We start from the raw sequence: 18693 nt of genomic DNA, 5'->3' as shown, positions 1-18693 counted from the left end.
CGCGCTCGATGCTCTACCACTGAGATACCAAGGGGGCTATCCGTCCCACCACATAATAAAGCTTATATGTGAATTTAAACATGGGAACATGTAAACCCAATAAACAAACAGTATAACCCAATACAACCCAATATAAATCCAAAAAGAAACGCTAGGTCATTTCAAATTGCGTATCTCTGTCATTTCTAGTTGAAGTAAACACGCATAGTAACTTTAACGTAATAATGTTGTCCACCAGATATGCAATATATTTGCTTTTTAATCTACAATGTTCACAAGTATGAACTCAGCCTTCACACAAAGATGGCTGGACGTTGCGGAAGTGACTAATTTTCGGTAGGGTGGCAGAATTGTTTCGCATGACAGATAGACAGAAATACAGTCAGACTGACACACAGACCAACATTTCTGCCCCGCCGCGGTGGTGTAGTGGCTAAGGTACTCGGTTGCTGAACCGCAGGTCACGGGTTCGAATACCGGCTGCGGCGGCTGCATTTCCGATGAAGGCGGAAATGTTGTAGGCTCGTGTGCTCAGATTTGGGTGCACGTTCAAGAACCCCAGGTGGTTGAAATTTCCGCAGCCCTCCACTACGGCGTCTCTCATAATCATAAGGTGGTTTTGGGACGTTAAACCCCACATATCAATCAATTAATCAATCAGACCAACATTTCTGCATTGAAGTATTACAAGAAAGACTGTCGTCTTTAAAAAATCCTTCATTCAATAGCCCAGAAGAGCTGTCAAGGCTCAGATGGTGCGACTTATGAATAGTATTCATTATGGCCCAGAGAATTTGCTGCTGATAAATGAAATAACAAGGCCACTCTTCATCAATAGAAAATGCAAAAAATAACTGAGAACGACATTAAATTTCGTTAAAAAATTAGCCATCAGATTTTGCTAACCCAAAGAGGCTCAAAAGAGGCAAATGTCATCGGAGGAATGATATTTTATTCTGTCATGTACACTGTTCAGTGAGAAATGAACGCAAAGAAATGCCATTTTTATGGGTGTTTGTCAAGTGACTCTGTTTGTGCAGTCACTCTTTGTTAGCAGGAACTAAATTCTTAGAAAGAACACACATATTCTACTTATTTCACAAGCCACTCGCCTGCCTCTCAGTCTTGGTTGAAGTATTGTTTGCAGTGTTCAAGCTTTCTGTGATCGCTTCCTTTGCATTGTCACAAAACATTGACACATGTGTGATGCTGCTTCTTTATCACCTGTCAGCGGGTAAACACACCTTCACAAAAAAAGCTGCTTCCAGCTCTTACTTTCAGGCCTTTAATTAAAGCAGTCCACATTATCAGTGTATGGCTCAGTACCGTTTTGTGCTACTTCTCATATATGCGTTACCTATAAATAAAACTTTAGGGCATGCTCACAATAGAAAAAAAGAACGAAAGACAACAAGAGTAACCTGCGTGAACCCACAACTCAGTTGATTGAAAAAAGCACACCAAACATATGTCCTGAGGTGGCTCAAAAACGCATGTGCGTAAAAAGTATGAAACGAACGAACAAGCAAAGCAAAAGAAAACAAAAAAACACCTCACGAAAATAATTCAACATAAGTAGTCTCTACGTACAACTTTCAGCAGAAATAGTCTAGAATATAGTGCTGAAAATGTGAACTCCTTGTCAGTTAGTGCTGCGCCGATTACGGATAATGCAGCACACCTTCTTGTATGAAGAGCTTCTACTATTTTCGGAGTTAGCTGGTTTTTCTGATCAAACAAAATGTTCATGTTACACCAAACAGAATAAAATTGGTAGTTGCTGCAATGATCCAATATATTGTATTGATTGCTGTTGTCCAAAGATTACATATGTGCATTTGGGTGAGTTTTAATAATCGGCCAGTGTGATCTATATAAACACGTTTTCAGGTTTAGGGCAATAAACTGCCTCTATCACGCACCTCATAAACTTTACACTTTCTTTTGAAAGGCAAACAATTTCTTTTTAACCTTTTCGGTCCTTTTTTCGGTCCACCGCACGACAGAGTAGTTGAACCTTATTGGGCGCACTGAAAATAACCTTTACACCAATACGATAGGTAATATGCTTGATCTTGAGTAAAAACCAGTGAATGTATTGTAGAACAGCAGAGCGTTTTTGTTGTATGTTTGAGACATGTGCTCTGGTTCAACCTTTGAAATTTTAATAATCTCTGCAACAGCTCTGCACACAACATTGTCTGGGTAAGCAGCCAATTCTAGATGGTGGACTTTACGCGGTGAAAATGCTAAATTCGCGGTATAAATGAAAGACTTAGACGAGGCACTTTTTAACAAGACACTGCGATTACATCCATTTACTATTTCGCAATGGCCTGGCTACAGTTGAGAAGAGATTTCACTAACCGATGATTACAAACCCAGCATGCGTGTCTTAATTGTACGTCCAGAGTTAAATCAAGAAACTACAACTCGTTGTTAAAAAGGATTGATAAAAAAACTTGATCTAGTTGCCTCCGATCTTTTCTCGAGCTGACCACGTATTCTCATGGCGGATAAAAAAGGCTACTTTGTGTTGATGCCACTAGTGTGTTATACAGGGCTACTACTTATTCGTGTCCAGAATGGGCTCGGGCCCACTAGTAAATGTTAGTAGTTGATGATTATTATCGATGTTGATTGGTGCTTTTTAGCGGGTGATCGAACGGAAAATGCGGTGTGTACATGCATCGAAGTGTTAGTTTGTCCGTGGTGGTAGATAAGTGGATAAGCTGTTTCGCTGTTAAGTCCTTGGACCAGGACACAACACCTGCGGCCACGGCGGCCACGTTTTGATGTGGCGAACTGCAAGAACATCCATGTAGTCATGCAAAGGGGCACGACAGAAACTCCAGGCAGAAAACTTCATGCTCCCCACTATGGCATGCATCGTAATCACATCAAACTTTTGGCACATACTACTGCTGAATATAAATGAGATGTTCCTATATGGCACACGGCAAGTCATTAAAATAACAGTATAGTGAAATTAAAACACCACAACAGTATTCATTGAAAATATGTGTAAAACCAACATGAAAAAATGATAGAAGCAAACTAGGGACATTTGATTTAACGCTGTTTCTACACCCACGTTGGAAAAATTATTTTTGCATTCTTTGAAAGAACGGCTGAATAATTATTTATTGCAGCAAATGAATACAAAAATGAAATATATGGTGAACATTCACCAAAAGAAGAATAATCATAAATCGTTCACAAAACGCACCAGTTTATACCATTAGTGTGTGCGTTTTAACTAAATTGAATTGAATCGAATTGAATCTTTATTTTCATGTCTGGTACAACATGAAGGATGGCGGGAGTAGAAGCTGCACTAAAACAGCTTGACTAGCTCCCGCTACCTAAAAATAAATGGGTCACAAGCAGTGGCATACAAATGAGAACAAAAGCATAATGTACAGAAAAACTAAATATCAAGTGTGATTGCAAAAATGGTGAAAGCAAAATTCCTTGCATAGTGTTTCTTTATATATATTTCTTTTTTCCCCACGTTGAAGCTATCTTAGATTTTAGTGGAAAGGAAAAAAATGGCGCTTTAGCTGTTGTTCTATATTCTTCACTAAGCTTTACTTGGAGCCAGCACTTTGCACATGTCACTTCAGCTTGTCACAGATTGAACATGCAATGCATAACTGTGGTATGTAAAGTTGCGAATACAATCGGACGAACATAGGAAGTAATGAAGAGTAAACGGACAGAGCGCAAACTATCAACTGGCTTCATTCCGTTGGTCGCTGTAGACACATGCCTATTCAACACGCATGCAAAAAAATCTGAAAGAAGGTTGTAGGAAACGAGGAGGAAACACATGGCAAAAGCTGCGCTGAAAACTGCTTTCTGCGCTACACAGTGCAACAGATGTGTTGCTTACACACTTGTTTCCCTATTCCTTAATATAAAAAGCTTCTAAAAGTTCATGCGCTACTCCCTCCTTGCTTCTGCATACAATTTTTATATTCTTTAGATCTGGCCTTTAACCTATACATGTGCTGCAATGCATGGGCAAGTTCGCCCCTTCTTTTTTCCTAACTGATGCCGCATGCCGTGTGTTTTGCTGTGTGTTTCCTCCTCCTTTTCTACAACCTTCTTTCAGTTTTTTTTGCACGTGTGTTAAATGTGCATATGTTTACAGTAACGAACGGAATAAAGCCAGTTGATAGTTTGCGCTCTTTCCGTTTACGCTTCATTACTTCCTGTGTTCGTCCAATTGTATGCGAAACTCTACATACCACATACCAGGCGATCATTTATGCAATGTTCTGTGTGGCCCACGTACAAACTTTCACACGGGAGTGAGATTTGGTACAACACTCCTGTGGCGCACTTCACGAACGTTTCAGCATACTTTCTTCCGCATCCGCTTCGCCGATTTCCGTTCGTACCAATCCTTGGGCAAAGGCCGGATAGGTTCTTTGATGCAGAAAAAAACCACATGAACACCATGCCTGTCTGCCACTTTCTTCATGTTATGCACAACTTTTCGCATATATGGTACAACTGCGACATCCTTTTTGCGCAGTATAGCTTTGTGCTGTTGCCGAGGTTTTTTTTTCTTTATCTTTCTGAGAAGTTTCTCAGCCACATTCGTGAGGATCGCGGAGGGGAAGCCTGCTGACCGCAACTTATTGGTTTGCCTAGAGAAGCTATCATGCATGGCATGCGAGCATGACTTGGTGAGGGCCGATTCTCGACACGAGCTTGCTATTCTCCTCTTAACTATCTTAGAATGCGCAGACTAAGGTCTTTTTGCACTTTTGGTGCATATCACCAGGAGATGTGAGGCGTACTAACATTCTGGGGCCGGATACACAAAACTCACTTGCGAAAACATTTTTGTGCAAGATAAATTTTGTTGCGTAAGTCGATTCACGAAACCAAAAAAAAAGAGGTAAGAGGCTAATGTTGTCACATCGGCCGCTGCAATAAAGTGCGCTGTGACTGCCCAGTAACATGTCAGCGATGGTGTGCAGTTTCTATATTTGCTTACGTCACTGAAAAGTGCTCATAAGTGAATTTACGAAGCAAAAGTTTGCGTGAAAACAGCGTGGCTAAGAGAAAATGCTAAGAGTGGTCCAGACCACTCTTAGAAACATTGTGGCTACTGTGATACCACGCTATCACACGAGCGCTACCGACAAGCTGTGCCACTGACGTCGCGGACTTCTTGCTTCATGACGTAATTCTTCACCATGGCGCTCCTCGACAGCTGCTCACTGATCGTGGTCGCTCATTCCTTTCAAAAGTAGTAAGTGACATCCTTCGCTCGTGTTCGACGCGTCACAAGCTCCCTACGGCCTATCACCTACAAACAAATGGTCTTACCGAGCGCCTAAATCGAATATTGACAACGATGCTCTCCATGTACGTTTCCAAAGATCACCATGATTGGGATAGTACTTTGACCTATGTGACATTTGCGTACAATTCGTCACGCCACGACACCGCTGGCTTCTCCCCCTTCTATTTATTGTTTGGCCGCCATCCAGCGCTACCCTTCGAGACTCTTCTCCCATCAACTACGCAAACGGTTACAGAGTACGCCCGGGATGCCACAGCTCGGGCTCAAGTGGCCAGCCAAATCGCACGGGAACGTCTTCTCGGCTCGCAGCTCTCTCAGAAGGCCCGCTACGATAGCCATCACAGGGTAGTTTCCTACTCTCCAGGTTCATTGGTCCTCCTCTGGACACCATGCCGCCACGTTGGCCTCTCTTCGAAGTTCCTGTCTCGCTACTCGGGGCCTTACAAGGTTTTACGCCGGCTTACCGATGTCACATACGAGATTGCTCCGTTGGACAGTCAGTCATCGTCGTCCGCACCCGCTAGTAACGTCGTCCACATGACCCACCTCAAACCGTATATATCCGCATATGACCCTACCCTCCTTTGGGCGCCGAGACGGCGCTGCCAGCAGCGGGGGGTTATAAGTTACACGACCTAGGCAACGAAAGAGCATCATAGACGACGACGATGATGAAAGCGACCGTGTTCGTGTTGTTCTTGCTGCTGTTCTTCCATCTTGGCTGCAGCTGCCTCTGACTCTCCCTGTATATTTTGTAAATATATTTATTTCTTTCATTCTCTCACCCCCGTAACAATATTTTAATGAGCAAATTATGATATGTGATGCAGGTTTTGTGTTGCTCACAGGTGCATGTGCAAAAGCTGCATAGGATAATTGCTGTGTTTATATGGGGGTCTACTTGGGAAAGATGTAGTAGGACAAATCTGTTCCGAAGAGTAAAACAGGGGGGACTAAGCCTGTTGCATTTGTTCGTGCGACAACTGGTTAATCGTTTTATTTTCTTTCGAGATGTTCAACACCCCTTCTTAAGAACGGTATGCCAGTTACGCCTTTGTCGTGTTCTGCCTAACTTTGTGGTTAGCACCGCAAGCATGCCGGGAGCTACGCGAGGTTTCTTTAAGGAAGTTGCAGACAGTGTCCGGTTCTTGTCAGTTTGGTTTTCCAATGAATACCTTTTTTCGGTCGGGCGAAAGAAATTGCGTAAAAACATATGCGACAAGATTTTTCCAGTTCCTATGTATAGGGTAAATAATAGCGAGGGAGAAGGCAATGATGTTCTTAAGCCTGTTAAGAAAATGCAAATTCAGCCTAGTGCAAAAAGCTTTTTCTTGAAATTACACTCCGGGACCCTACCGGTTAAGACTTTTTTAGAAGATAGAGGAGTTTATATGCCATGGGGCTCGAACTGTTTGATCTGCCGAAAGCCGGAGACAATAGATCACGTTTTTTTGCATTGTTGGGAAGGGGTTTACTTTTGGGATGTTTTACAGAAAACTCTAAAAAAATAACTTCTCTTACATTCACTGGGTATCAGGTTTTTAACAGTAGAAAAAGAGGAGGGACTGCCTTTTGATCTTATAATGCTGCTTGGCCTTCATTGTCCATGGCGGGAGAATGGCCGGTTACTACTGTGACCCTGACAGGCGTCCGGCCCGTATGCTTTTCCGCGAAAGCATTGCTCAGTACATTGATATACTCAAACAACAAGATTTTGTTCCGGAATGGCTCTCCAGGGTCGAACCCCTGGTGAACCTGAAGGAACTTTAGCACTGTAATCACTAATAGTTCCGCGACTGTTTTGTCATCACTTCTCTTTGTATGTTACCGTTTACAGCGACTTATATTGATGTGTGTACCTTGTGCAAAACTGTTAATAAAGAAAAAAAAGAGTAAACACGTCGAAGTGTTTGCCGCTGTTGTGAATGGTTGTCATTGAGTTCACCCTATATGCTTACTATGTGTAGTATGCGTCCTTGTTTGTGCATGTGTAGGTATATGCATTGCGTCAGCACATATTAGGCGTCTGGTGTCAGTGAGCTTTCTTGAATGGGCTGAAGCGTTAACTATCCGCAAGGGAGCCGTGATGGTGGGTATGACAACGTCGCCGCAGCTGACCCTCTTTTTTAGTATCGTTCAGCTCCTCCAGATGGCGAAAGCTACCACCTACTTCACGGCTATGACGTTCTCACACCTCCAGCAACTGATATAACATTGAACATCTAAATATCAAAGCTGTACTACCCAGCCGGAATGGTTTCGCAGTGATCGAGTCTAGGGTTTGGTAGCACATCTCGTGACCTGCTGCCCCGTAAACGCATGGATAACGTCGCTACACTATGTGAATCTGCGAGAAATAAATACAGCAAGCCTAGCATGCACTCTTCGCGTGAGGACTCTGCAGTATCCGTGTCTTTCAGAGTGAACATCGCCTCACTAGCCGAAAGAAACCAACTTGCTCCATCGTTTTCTTTCGCAATGTTTTCGTCATTACAGGTTCGTCTGCTTGTTTTTATAATCATTTCGTTTGATATCAAGCTCAGCGGTAACGTTGTTTGTAACTTTCAGTGCCGTGTACTCCTGATCAGTCGAGAATCAATGCATTTGCTAAGCCTACTCACTTCGCTAACCTGGGGTCAGCCAAGTTGATTTTCATAGGGAGGAACACATTTCTACCTGGATGAGGGAGCAACGTTTCTATATTTAAAGACGAACATTGGGGACATCGCCGTTTCCCCCTAAATGGAGAGAACGTCACTCCATTTTTTAAGAGTGCATCCCACCAACTCTTGGGTTTGTGTCCGATTTTCCTGGTTGATTTGACTCGTACCTTAGCAAGCTCTAACTCCAACAATCGAGTTAGATTTGTGTACGCCCACTCTGCTTTAGTATCCCGGGTGATTATTTTCTCAATTTCTTTAGTTGCTATTTCTATTTGTCTTTGTGAATAAATAATACCGCGTGGTTGCTCGTAATGCTGCCCTTCCAGTTTCATTTCTTTTTCAAAATTCAGCTTTATACGTTCATTATCATTAGCCAAGCTTCTGAACCCTTATTCATCTATGTTCATCACCCATAGCCGATCATACATTCTATGTGACATTATTGCGCTATCTATCAGTGGCTGCAGCCTTCCCACCTCCCATGTTATTTGCCCTTCGCATTTCTTGGTGATGTTGAAAATAATTAAACCATGCCTTTCACACATATCAATTATCATTTTGCCTGTTGGGTCAGTATATTCATCCATAACTTCTATGTACACATTCATACCTGCTAATATAACTACTTCGCGCTCTTCACCTTGTTCGTCAATGTCATTTCCTATGCGCTGCACCATTTGTTGATTTTCGTCTCTGGCTTTTGCCCCTGTCCACAAGTACACAACATCAAGGAGCGTCATTTGCCCTGCCGCTTTTCATTTTAGCCGTAAACGTTCCTTGCACTCTTGCTTGAACCCTCGCTGGTCTAGATTTTTATGCATGAATGCTCAATACCCCCCCTTCCTTATTGATGCCGTCTGTTCTATTACAATATTCCCACGAGTAGTCCGGGTTGTTAGGAGGTTGTTCCATGTCCCTAAGATGTGTTTCTAAAAAACCAGGTACCATCGGCCTCTCCTCCCTTAGCTGTTCATCTATCTCTTCCCACTTCAGCCTATTTCTGCCACCCTGCATGTTAATATACCCTAAGTCTGAATTGGCTCGGCCCTCATGGCTACGTCGATTTCTGCGCCTGACTCTACGTGCCTTGGATTTTGGTGCCACTATAAAATCGTATCTGTCTATACCACCTGTCAAAGCGTTTCCCTGGTTGTTTTCTTCGTAACTAGCTATTCTGCACCAAAAAAAAAAGCTACTGCGCGTCCTGCAAGTCGCCAACCCACCTCATGACCCAGCCTCCCATCGAAGTGAATTCTGTGTAGTTGCGAACCACCCCATCTATGCATCTCTCTGTTTATTTCCACCACCTCAAAGCCTTTCTCTCGACTCTTGGTTTGCGTTGACAACCGCTCTTTGCAGGTTGCCGTCACGCACTGGTACCTCTGGTATCGCGGCAAATGTCGTGAAAGCGCCACCTACAGAACCACGGATGAACTGCGGCACCGGAGCATCATACGCGGGAAGCGTCGTTTGCGTGCACACTTGTGTTCGCCGCTCAGTGTATCAGTGCATAACTCAGATACACTCGCTAAACGAGAGGACAAATCGTTAAGACGAGTTTTTGCTCTCGTTTAGTTGCAAACTACCAAGGCGAAGCTGTCCACAAGCACTAAACAGGTTCGCTATTACTCTTTCACCTTGGCATGCGAGGGCAAAAACATTATTTCTGTTCACAAGACATACAAAATGTAGTAATCAAAAAGATTCAGCCTGGGGGGGGGGGGTTCATATAAAAGCAAATATATAAATAGAAATGATAAAGAGCAAAAACATAAGTGACATGTGACTGTTCTGTTCTGAAGCTTGATTTATGTTAAAACTTCCTAAGAACCAATCGTTTATGCCAAGCTACAACAACCAAACACGTAAAACTGAGAAGCACACTTTTTTCACGATGTAGCTTAGCTGGAAGTTTGGAGGTTGGTAAAATATTCGCCGAACACTTTTGACTCGTGTCGAGTGTCGTCTACCTTAGCTAGTTTGGCGCTGCTTTTATCGCTAAATTCAGCGATATTCTGACCAGTTCTCGGCTTCATTTCTGGGCATGACATATTAAAACCTCCGCTCGAAAGCTTAAGGCGCCGCTTCAGCGAGTAACAAGAATTTTGGATGGTAAGGGATGTCTGTAAATTTAAACTTAGCGTGGTGTTACGCCTGCCGACCATTCCACTGCGAAAACAATTTTCCTAGACGCAGTCGCTTCTCTTCCATTGCCTATCTCCTCCTCATTAGCCCTCTCACATTTTTGCTTCTGTTTTTGGTCAGACGAAGCGTTGAAAGGTCGAACTTTTTTTTACGCAGAATTGATTCACAGCTCGAGGCTGTCTCCGCTCTTCTGTTCTAATGAATTGCCGTCTCTTCAAGCGTGCTTCATCAATGTCTGTCTTTTCTTTCACACAGTAGTTCTGTATGACAGCGTTGTGTCGAAGAATGTCCTAAATTTATCTTCAAGCTACATAATGAGCGATTTTAGGCATGTGCCTAGCTACGATTACAGATCATCTGTTTTGTTAGTTTGTTTTTTATTCTAGCATTTCATTTCTTTCGTTGTCCGCAGAGGGTCTGATCCAGAATATATAACTAAACAGGCTAACACGTTCTACTTGCGTCATTTTGTTTTGCCTAACCGAGCCGGGGAAAACTTTTGTAGCTGCATCTAGTAGCATAGTAGAGTCAGCGAGAAGCAGATGTACACATGTATGTATAGCAGACGTATAGCAGAATACACTTGGGCGCCGTCGGAGGCCGTCAGCGCCGTGGGCGTGCGCACTCTTCTTTCTCTCCGGGCTACTATTAAGTGGTTCTAAGAGAGAAAGGAAGAGAAAATGCGCCCCGTAACTGTCTGCTTCAGCGAGCAACACCTCTACAGTAGGTTACAAGAAATGGGGGTGAGGAGGGATTAAAAGGGTAGGAGTAAAGGTGTAGCGAGGGAGAAAGAGGCTTGAGGTGGTGAGCCAGAGACAGCGACAACACACCGAGGGGACAGGAGAGATAGGAAAGATGGAAACACGGTCACAGGAGTCCGAGGACGGGGCACCACTTGCGAAAGTTCCTGTCGGCGTCAGTAGATGGCGTAGAGCAAGTCCAGTGGGTTCAGTCGGTTCAGTTCGGGCTGTCAAGGTGGATGGACGTGTTTTTTGAGCGCTCCGGATCGACTGCGCAGATGTTTTGAGCTTGTCTTTGTAATTATAAGGCAGCGGTTGAAATCTTCGTAACACTTATTTTATGGTACGGCTTTTTCGGGGGCCAGTCACCAGGTATGTTTTAGGTGTGTGTGTTTGAATTTTTTTGTTGTTTTTTTTTCTTTTGCCACCCCGCGGGGGAGGTGCACGTACATTGAACACGCAAATTTTTGTAGTAGAGCTTAGACTTTTTTTTTCGTAGTGCAGGGCTCGAGTTTAGTAATTATCGAGTATAGAGACAATTGGTGTCAGAAAGGCATGGTTAAAAAGACTGTAAAGTGTTCAGGATGTGGAGTGGGTTTCAAAGTGGACCCAAGCGTAGAAGCGGATGGAGAAGAGGCTGACGCAAAGTGTAGGCAATGTGAGGTCGAGGAAAAAATGGAGAAAATGATGGTTGCCCAGAGTGAACTGCTGATGAGAATCGCCGAGCTCGAGACTGCGTTGGCGACAGAGCAAGAGAAAACGAAGGCAATGGGAGAAAGACTGAAGTCCGCCGAGGAAGCGCTAGCGAAGCTGAACAAAGAAGCGACCTACCGAGAGAACAGTAGGAAACCGGCAACCAGAACGGTGGAGAAAGAAAAGCAAGCAAGTTTGGAAAAAACAGGTTTAGCCGGTTCAACTGTCGTAAGGCCCAGCTTCAGCGAGGTAGTGGTGGGGCAGGGAGGGAACAAAGCAGCCGGCGTCACAGGTGCAAGTAGCCCCCAGGGGCAGAACGCTCCAGCTGAAAAGTCACAGCATGTGATAATCGCCGGGGACTCGAATTTAAATCGATGCACAGAAGCCATCAAAGAGAGGGTAAGAGGTGACAAGAGGGTTGCAGTAGGGGCGTTCCCAGGACGCAAGCTGGAAGCAGTCATGAGGCAAGCGAGCGCAAAGCTCAAAACGACAGCTAATAGACGAAACCTCGTGATAATTTCAGGTGGTTTAAACGATGTCCTAAATGAAGATGCAGCAGGACTAGCAGCCACACTGGCGAAAGGTGTCGATGACATGCGCGCCACTTCTCCTAAGGTACAGGTAGTGATATGCACGATACCGGAGGTACCAGTGCGTGATAGCAACCTGCAAAGAGCGGTGGTCAACGCAAACCAAGAGATATGGCGGATGAGTCGAGAGAAAGGCTTTGAGGAGGTGGAAATGATTAGAGAGGTGCATAGGTGGGGGGGGGGGGGTTTCAACGAGACAGAATTCACTTCGATGGGCGGCTATGTCATGAGGTGGGTTGGTGACTTGCAGGACGCGCAATAGATTTTTTGGGGGGCAAGCGAGCCCTTTGGGGTGCAGAATAACTAGTAACGAGGAAAACAACGAGGGAGACTCTTCGACAGGTGGTATGAACAGATACGATTCCAAAGTGGCACCAATATCTAAGATAGATAGAGTCCGGGGCATAAATAGACGTAGCCACGAGCGCCGAGCCAATTCATACATAGGGTATATTAACATGCAGGGTGGTAGGAACAGGCTGAAGTGGGAAGAAATAGAAGAACAGCTAAGGGAAGAGAGGCCAATGGTATACGGTTTTGTAGAAACACATCTCAGGGACATGGAACAACCTCCGAACAATCCGGACTACGCGTGGGAATATTGTAATAGAACAGAAGGCAGCAGAAAGGGGGGTGGTATTGGGGCATTCATTCATAAAAGTACAGACTGGCAAAGGGTCAAGCAGAAGTGCAAGGAACATTTATGGCTAAAAGTGAAAGTGGCAGGTCAAATGACACTCCTTGGTTTCGTGTACTTGTGGACAGGAGCAAAGGCCAGAGAGGAAAACCAGACAATGGTACAGTGTATATCAAAGGACATTCAGGAGTTAGGACGAGAGTGCGAGATAATTATACTAGGAGACATGAATGCGCACACAGAAGATATAGATGGGTATACCGACCCGACAGGTAAAATGATCATGGATATGTGTGAAAGGATTGATTTGATCATTTGCAACAGTACCGAGAAGTGTGAAGGGCAAATGACATGGGAGGTAGGAAGGCTTCAGTCGACAATAGATTATGCACTGATGTCACATAGGATGCAGGATAAGCTCAGGGGAATGCACATAGATGAAGGTGGCTCCAGAAGTCTGGGTAGTGATCACAAACGTATCAAGCTAAGTTTTGGAAGAGCAGTGAAAGTGGGAGGGAGACAAGATGAGCAACTACAGGAAAATTTTTATCCAGAAAGGCAAATTGAAATGGCCACTAAACAAATTGAGAAAGTAATTACGGAGGATAATAAGACAGTGTGGACATACACGAATCTAATTAGACTCTTTGAGCTAGAGCTTGCTAAGACGCGTGACAAGTCACCCCTGAAAAGAAGACACAAAGCCAAAAGTTGGTGGGATAAGGAAGTTAAGAGAGCCATAGCAAAACGTCAGGAAGCCTCTAGGGAACACAGACATGCTAAGCAGCGGGGTGAACTGACAGATGATGTTGAAAGAAAATGGGCAACTTTTCTAAGCTGTAGAAGGGATGCATCCCTTCTGATCAATGAAAATATTAGAGGGAAGGGAGGTCAGTGGCTGGCAGAAGAAAAACAGGTATCCAAGCCTGCAGAGGTAACACGGGGGCTTAGGCAGGGGTGTCCCCTGTCTTCCTTAATATTCATGATGAGCCTACAAGGGTTAGAGGCAAAATTAGAGGGAAGTGGACTGGGCTTCAACCTCTCTTTAGTCAAACAAGGAAAACTTTTCTTTCAGGCACTACCAGCAATAATGTACGCAGATGATATAGTGCTAATGGCCAACAACAAGGAAGATTTGCAGAGATTGATGGACATCTGCGGTAATGAAGGAGATAGGTTAGATTTTACATTCAGTAAGGAAAAATCAGCAGTCATGATTTTCAATGACAACGAAGGTAGTGAGCTTAGAATACAGGAGGTCGCGCTATAGATAACAGATAAATACAAATATCTGGGCGTATGGATAAGCAATGGGACCGAGTACCTGAGGGAACACGAAATATACGTGACGACTAAAGGTAACAGGAATGCAGCAGTGATGAAAAATAGGGCACTGTGGAATTACAATAGGTATGATGTTGTGAGAGGAATATGGAAAGGGGTCATGGTTCCTGGGCTGACGTTCGGCAATGCGGTCTTGTGCATGAGATCAGAAGTTCAAGCAAGATTAGAAATTAAGCAACGTGGAATAGGTAGGCTTGCTTTAGGAGCTCACGGGAATACACCAAATCAGGGAGTACAAGGTGATATGGGATGGACATCATTTGAGGGCAGGGAAGCTAGCAGCAAGATAAAATTTGAGAAGTGATTGAGAGAAATGGGGGAAGAGCGTTGGGCTAGGAAGGTTTTCAGCTACTTGTACATGAAGAATGTCGATACAAAATGAAGGAAGCGAACCAGGAAGTTCACTGGTAAATACTTAGAAAACAGCAGGTGGCCAAACCAAAAAGAACTATCGTTTAAGAAGAAAGTGAGGGAAACGGAGACTGACATGTGGAAAATGGGCATTATTAAGAAGTCCGCACTAGAGATCTATCGAACTTTTAAGCAGGAAATTGCCAAGGAAAGGAGCTATGATAATACTCGGGGTAGTTCTCTACTGTTTGAGGCCAGGACGGGAGTACTGCGAACCAAGACATACCGGGCCAAATACGAAGGGATAGACACAGTATGCAGTGCGTGTGGAGAGGAAGAAGAAACTGCCGAACACTTGATAATGTTCTGTAAAGGGCTTCATCCTATAGTTCAGGATGATGGCGCAGAGTTTTTCAAAGCACTGGGGTTTAGGGACCGGGAGGGCAAAATAAACTTTAAGCGGGTAGACTTAACTAGAAGGATATTATCTGATTGGTGGCTAAAGTCAAGGCACGAGTGAAAATTAAACTCTTCACTGCAAAGTACGAATCCTCAAACTCACTTTTTAAGGGAAAAAAGTAAATATCGTTTTTGGTTCATTTGGTATTACGGCTTGGTGGCGCTAGCCACCGCCCGATCTAAAGGGTACAGCCATACCATCCATCCATCCATCCATCGGAGCTACACTGACGACGAAGGTCGTCGGCGTCAGGAGATGACGTAGGGCGAGCCCAGTCGGCCAGAGCTACGCTGACGTCGGAGATCGCGAGGGCACAACCGGTCGGCCCGGAATCCAGCGAGCGAGTCGCCCTCCCCAGGCGCGAAACCAATAGTTCTGTGCGTCGCCAAAAGGATCGGTACGCGCACGTTTGCCCTCTCTCAGGGTGACACTATCGCGGCGCGCGCTCGCGCTTGCGCCGGCCCGGAGTTTCACCTTCTGTTGTTGTTCCCCCATGGTCTAGGTATATGTATAAAACTACACCTAGCCAACGCCTAAATCATAATCATTGTTGGTTGTCGTGGCGTTAAAGATGCGCCACCATAAGTCATCATGTATGTATCCACGTCAAAACATCCTATAGGTGCCAAACATGAATAGGGATTGTAGAAAATAATGATCACTACACCCTACCCGCTACTTCTTTGAAGACACTTTTCCTTTTTATGTTATACCGATGCCTGTTGCGGATGGTTCAGCGATGTTTTTTTACACTTCTTTGAAAGTACCTCACCAGGCACCATCAAAAATGTTCGAGATGCATTGCATGTAAAGAATGTTTACAAAAACTGGCCGGAAGAAATATTGAGGGCCCTGTAGCCTTAGTAGACAATATAAAAAAACAAGCTCAAAACACAGGCGAAAAATTGTCAAAGTAGACAAAAAGGAGCCAACTTGAGCAAAGGGCAATAAAAGTTACCGAAAGTAGGCACGCGTGTGTGATTAAAATTTCAACGCTATGATTTAAACGGCTAAATTAGGAAGCATCTGATGAAAATGTAAACAAATACTGCATGTTCCGTTTACCATTACCATTGCTGAAATTTCGTTGCAAACTGATTGTTTTCCAAGTTCAACAAAACGAAGCTCCAGCGTAACTGAGATTACGACTCTTTTTCGAGAACAAAAATGATTGCGCGGAGTACATAAGCTCACTTTAGCAGGAACTGAAGCATAAATTGTGGTAATGTTTGCATTCATTTTTTCTATGATGTCGAAGTCCGAACAGTAAAAAAAATTGTCAGAGCACGCACACTCTAGGAATCAATGATAAGATAAGCAGGCATCACGAGATTTTCTGGGTGGCATATTTTAAAATGAACAGAACGTTATGAGATACATAAATAGACAGATAAATGTAACACCGAGTAAGCATATGTCGAAATTTCATACGCATTCACGTATATAGAAATCATGCAAATTCTAGAACTGATTCTTCTTATTTTTTTACCTGGAGGAACATTGTAAACCCAGAAGAAATAGTCAAACTTGCATGTCAAACGCTCTATATATGAAATAAAACACAAAAAACGACTAAGCTCGTTCGTTACTGTTACAACTTTAAGAGAAGAAAGAATCGGATCTAATAAGCTAAAGATAATTCCTTCAGCAATAGTATACCAATGCATTTAAAAATACTAAACAATTATGGTAGGTAATGGATTCCAAAACTTCCTTGTCATTCCAAGCGTCAATTTTGAAGGATCGTACACTTATTCATCGTGTGTTAAAATAGAACTAATTGTGTTTTGGGGTTCCATATTCATAGAAGTAAATCACATACCGTCTGACCTGGACCTCACAACTCTCAAGTCTATCATGAATGGTTTAAATACTTCATGAAAAGGTATCAAACGCGCCATTCAAAGGCTACTAATAACCAGTTCCAATACCAAACTCTGGCACTGGGGCGAATGGTACCTGCACTGATATGTCAAAAATAACTATTCCTCTAACTTCGCACAATCTACCAGCTGTTTTCACTGTTTTCATTGTTTTCAATTCATTGATAGCGAATGTGTCAACAAAAAATTGGCCACTTCCTTCCTATTTTTGTACAAGTGAACCATCTACGCTTTGTAACGAAAGACAAATTATCTTAATTAGCAAGCATAATAGTCAGCTTTGTTGCTGCATGGCCATTCATGTGCAACTAAACTATTTGAAACATTATCTGACATTGGTAAAGCCACACAAAATAAAAGAAACGTTTAAGCTCTTTTTATACACTTTGCCAAAGCCCTCATCTAATTCCCCTCTAAACGCCTAAGTATGAAACTTAGAGACGTGAAAATCAACTGTACAATCTCTAAATGAATTGCTAATTTAATTTCTGATTGCTACCTGCCTGCTCTTGTTAATAATTTTTTGCCTTGGTTAATAAAGGTAAAACTAAGTATTTCATAAGGTAATGTATTAGGACCAATTCTATTCCTAATTTACGTCGACGATGTAAGCAACCAACTGTCATCCACAGTCAGAACTTTTTTAGACAAATTTTCTTTTTACAGTCTTACTACTAACCGTATCAGACTGCAGCGCACTCCCACCCATCTGACATTAACCAAATGATTGGCTGGTATGATCAATGACAAATGAAAATTGATGTGTCAAATATGAAGAATGATGAATTTGCAAGAACTACAAACTTTGAGTGGCATTCTTCCATCCTTCCTAATATGCCAGTTCAAAATGTGTTTACAATACAATTCTTAGGTGTTCTTGTTGCACACAAATTTTCCTGAAATGATCACGTTGAGGCCATAGCTAGTAAACCTTCAAGAGCTCTACAATTCATGAAACGTTATTAGCACCCAGCTGAGAATCAAACTGTGCACATACATATCTTATGATTGCTCGAAGATCCAATATTTTGCCCTTATATGGAGCCCTAACCAGTGACACCTTATTTATAAACTTGAGGTTACTCAAGTAGAACTGTTTACTATATCACATATATACGCGATAAACAATAATAGCCCAAAAATTGAACCTTGTGGCACCCCATATTTAATCGAGCTTTTGTCTGAACTGTAATCCTGCAGGGAAGTATACTGCAATCGAGAATCAAGGTAACTATTCATAAGTTCTAAGGCTGCGCCGCGAATGCCATATACGTGGAGCTTGTTAAGCAATATTTCATGTTTTACAGAATCGAAGCCCTTTCGAAAGTCTAAAAATGTACCAATGGTGAGTTTTTTTTCGTCAATATTACTTATAATTGTGTGTCTGATTCTTAATAATGCTATTTCGGCTGACTCATTCTTTTGAAAGCCATAGTGTTTATTCGAAAAATTACCTTTTTGCAGTAGAAAGCTATTAGGCGCTTATATATAATGCACTCAACTATTTTTGAAAATAATGGGAGTACCGAAATTGGTCTGTAGTTGTTCAAGTTATTGTGATTCCCACCCTTAAAGATTACTGCAACACGAGCTAACTTCATTTTTTCAGGAAAAATACCAGTGGAGAGTATACTGTTGCAAATATGTTCCAATGGACCGCATATTATGTGAGCAACTGCTTTATTAGGTTGAAATTTGATGCGATCCTCTCCAGCGGCTGACTTGTTACTCAAGGAGCTAATAATAGAAAAAATCTCACTTTCAGATGTAGGCGTAAGAAATATTGTCTCGCTGACACGATTACCAATGTAACTTTCATAATTTCATTTTTGGGAAAAAGAAAATATAGAGGTTCGAGCACCAG

General features: G+C 43.0%; 1 protein-coding gene and 1 long non-coding RNA gene across 4 annotated transcripts in view; one reads left to right on the top strand and one right to left on the bottom strand.

Annotated features, from left to right (window-relative positions):
• LOC119161150 (rifampicin phosphotransferase) overlaps positions 1 to 18693 on the bottom strand; it is a 586004-nt gene that overhangs the window by 467886 nt on the left and 99425 nt on the right. The window lies entirely within an intron of this gene.
• The window catches only part of LOC142804208 (uncharacterized), a 60464-nt gene that overhangs the window by 37590 nt on the left and 4181 nt on the right, over positions 1 to 18693 (top strand). The window contains exon 2 of the long non-coding RNA XR_012894512.1: positions 18137 to 18174. This is a non-coding gene — a long non-coding RNA (uncharacterized LOC142804208). The remainder of the gene's footprint in view (positions 1 to 18136; positions 18175 to 18693) is intronic.

Source organism: Rhipicephalus microplus, chromosome 3 (genome assembly GCF_043290135.1).
Source record: "Rhipicephalus microplus isolate Deutch F79 chromosome 3, USDA_Rmic, whole genome shotgun sequence".
Lineage (NCBI taxonomy): Eukaryota > Metazoa > Arthropoda > Arachnida > Ixodida > Ixodidae > Rhipicephalus > Rhipicephalus microplus.
The sequence above is the reverse complement of the archived record's forward strand: the minus strand, read 5'-3'. Positions and strand labels throughout refer to the sequence as shown.